This window comes from Prunus mume, linkage group LG1, assembly GCF_029339155.1.
Source record: "Prunus mume cultivar Tortuosa linkage group LG1, ASM2933915v1, whole genome shotgun sequence".
Taxonomy (NCBI): domain Eukaryota; kingdom Viridiplantae; phylum Streptophyta; class Magnoliopsida; order Rosales; family Rosaceae; genus Prunus; species Prunus mume.
Window position 1 is genome coordinate 30628969 of NC_142698.1, and position 3202 is coordinate 30632170.

Genomic DNA, 3202 nt, shown 5'->3' on the forward strand with positions numbered 1-3202 from the left:
AGTACAGTGGCAAGAATAAAATAATTGGACTCCCATTTGGTGACCAAGACTCCTTATTTAAGTTTCAACCGCTTGGCCGATGGCCTGTTGTAGTGTGGGGATACTTTTAAAGTGCAACATGCACTAGATTCTTGGATTATGGGAGTGCTCCTAGCACGTATGGCTTGTTGACCCCCATTTTCCGTTCAATTTTCTTGTTTTTGATTATTCCTCCTTGGTGGTAATGGCGGATTTGCGAAGGGGCACTGCTGGTGTGTTGGTGGGGCGAGTGTTGTTTAAGTCTAGATGTAGGGTTTTTTGTTTGATATGGTTATGGGCAGTGTCTATGTACTCGAGCTTTAACTTGGTTAAATTTCTGTTTTGTATCTTTATGTTGGGTCCATTTGCTCTACTTGTTGGTATGGGCTGTTTTGTTTGGGCTTTCCAGCTTTTGTAATGCTTTCAACTCTTAATAGTCTGGCAGAGTTATGAAGCAAGTTTAGCTGGAGTCCAGCCAAGCCTTAACCTAAATCGTTGCTCATGTGATTCGTATTTTACTGTACAGGTCGGATTAAGGTGAAATTTAATTGCTTGACTATATCTTAAATTTTCATTCTGTTTTTGTTTATTTATTAAATCTTAAGAGAATCTACACTTTTGGATTTGGAGGAGGAAGCAGCCATTGATATAGCCAAGGTTGAGGAAAGGTTTGATTTGTTCCTCATTTAGTTGTTTGGTGTATTTTACTCTCCCAACCATACTTGAACCTGAACCCGAACACTTGTATTCTCCATAAAACACAGTGCTGAATATAACAACAAATACAAAAAAAATTGAAACTATTAATTAACTCTCAAAACCATTCAATTATATGAAAATGCCTAATTAATTAGTGTGTTTTTTAATTTGCTTATCTGTCACGTTCGGGGCGGTTCTTGTTGTTCCAACCGGCTGGGGTGATGACCTCGGACATGCTGGTGTAGGCAAAGACCACCCTGGGACTGGTCCTCCAAGCCTTGCCCAAATACATGCCATTTCCAGTCCCAGTTATGTTGCAGTGGACAAATGAGTATCCAGTATCCTCTAAAGTTGAGTCCCTTTCTTGTGCTGTTATCACTGTCATTTCATTATTCCCCAGCACATGTAACTCAGTGTTCTGCAACCATTAATTAACTACCCATCAAAACCATGACATAATACATAGACAACAAATAGTTGAGTTATAGTGAAGAGTTATTCGTATACATAACGTTTCTCACACAACATGTACGTGAAATTCTCTGTTATAAGAAGAGACTCGCATTTAGTGATTTGATTTGTAAAACATGTAGGGAGAGTTAACAAAAGTTCCTTTATAAGTTTTCCTTTTATTTATGAATTATAGGGAGAGTTTGGGTGGCATTACCAAATAGAGAGACATTCCACTTCCAAAGATGAAATCCACAGTGCCTTCAATAAAGCAGTCTTTGAAAAAATGATTGCCCTTGTCATCACAAAGTGTGTCCTGAAAACCAATCAGCTTGCAATTGAATAAGGCTGACTTGTTCTCCGACACCCTTAATGCCAATGCCTGTTCTCCCACTTTTTCCCCATCTGGCCTTGGCGAAGAGTTCTTCACACAACCACAAATCAACGTAAATTATAAGGAAACAAAAATATTAAAAGAAAGTTAATTAAAAAAAAATTATTGCGTGTGATGATAATATCACGTTACATGAAATATTTCTCGCAAACGTGAGACATTTATGTACCTTAATAATAAGGTTAGCTGCCACGAAGTAGTCGGATTCGGCAATCACGTGGCATCCACGATTCCATACTTTTGGTTGTACCAGCAAAGGCCAAAGTTGGCATATTTGTTAGAGAGCCATAAAATGTAACAAATGGTTTATTCCGTGGAATTGTGATTTTCTCATTGTACTCTCCCCCTCCAATGTATACAATGACACGTTTGGTGTTGTCAGCCGGAATGCTATTAACGGCGTCAGTGATGGTCTTGAATTCTCCACTTCCGTCTTTCATAACTTTGACGACGGTTTGACCAACCTCAGTTACAAGGGCAGGGTCAAGCGTGCCCTGCCGTTCTTTGTATGAATTCGCGTTGTTATTGAACCACGTGTTGACTTGAGAGTGGTCGGCTGGTACCGGTGTATCATCATCTGCCACGGCTATAGTGGCGGTGAGGAGAATTAATGTCACGGTTAGAGCTGCATGGACATCCAAGCATGTGTTTTTTCCGGCCATTTTTATTGTTTATTTTTCTGGTTCTTGGTTTCGAGTTTTTGTACTGTATTAGGTGTTGTTGATTAGAATGGTGAATAGAAGGCTTTGATTTTATAGTCCACTATGCAAGAGCTGGTTAAGGCACAATGCACATTGAGAGGGATTAATCCTAAATTTGTGGGTCTTGGAGAGCTTCTTGCACATTTTAGTTCCTAATTAGGGGCTTATGTTCATTTAGATTTCAGTTACGCATTTTGTATTTGTTGAATAACAAAAAAACACTAGCTGTAGCTAGCTCTACAGCTTAATTTGGGAAGGCATAAGAGGACATAATTGTGGTATTATTAAGAGAGTTCACTTTGCCATCACATATAAAATCCTAGTTATACCCTTGATTATTAAGGATAGTCACACATTCGCAACGGCGAAACCACCTTTAGACTAGGTTGGGCTCCACGCGTGTAGAAATATCTAGAAAAATAGGGATTTAGAGCTAATTTTAGGAAGTTCACCCCATTTAGTGAAAGCTCACCTCATTCTATAAAAAATTAGTCCTCCCAAACCTAATGTAGCTCCTTTAGTGGAGAAAAAAAGGAGAGTAAAAGAGTTGACAATTAATCTTGTTGATATATTGACAATATTATATTATATAAGAGCATTTTTGCTCACCACTTTTAACCTAATGTGTATTTTCATCACCATTCTTAAGACTTGACGCATGTCTATGGGTAGTAGAACCGTAGTTTTTTGTTTTTTGTTTTGTGTTTTGTGTGTGTATGTGTGATAATATTATAATGAGAGAGAAACAATACTCCCACTCAAAGGTGGATGAAATTAATTACTTTATTACAACTGGACTTGTTACTTATTGTTACTTAATTTTTATCTTTAAAAATTAATATATGATCATTTAGAAGTTAAGCAATTAAAAGTCTAGTTCTAGGATCTAGGTCACTTTGCGCTGCAAGGAAGGCTACATGGGTTAGATAAGCTCTTGAAC

General features: G+C 37.9%; 1 pseudogene; it reads right to left on the reverse strand.

Annotated features, from left to right (window-relative positions):
• Nucleotides 1-628: 628 nt before the first annotated feature.
• LOC148921581 (putative pectinesterase 63) lies at nt 629-2223 on the reverse strand (annotated as a pseudogene).
• Nucleotides 2224-3202: the final 979 nt, after the last annotated feature.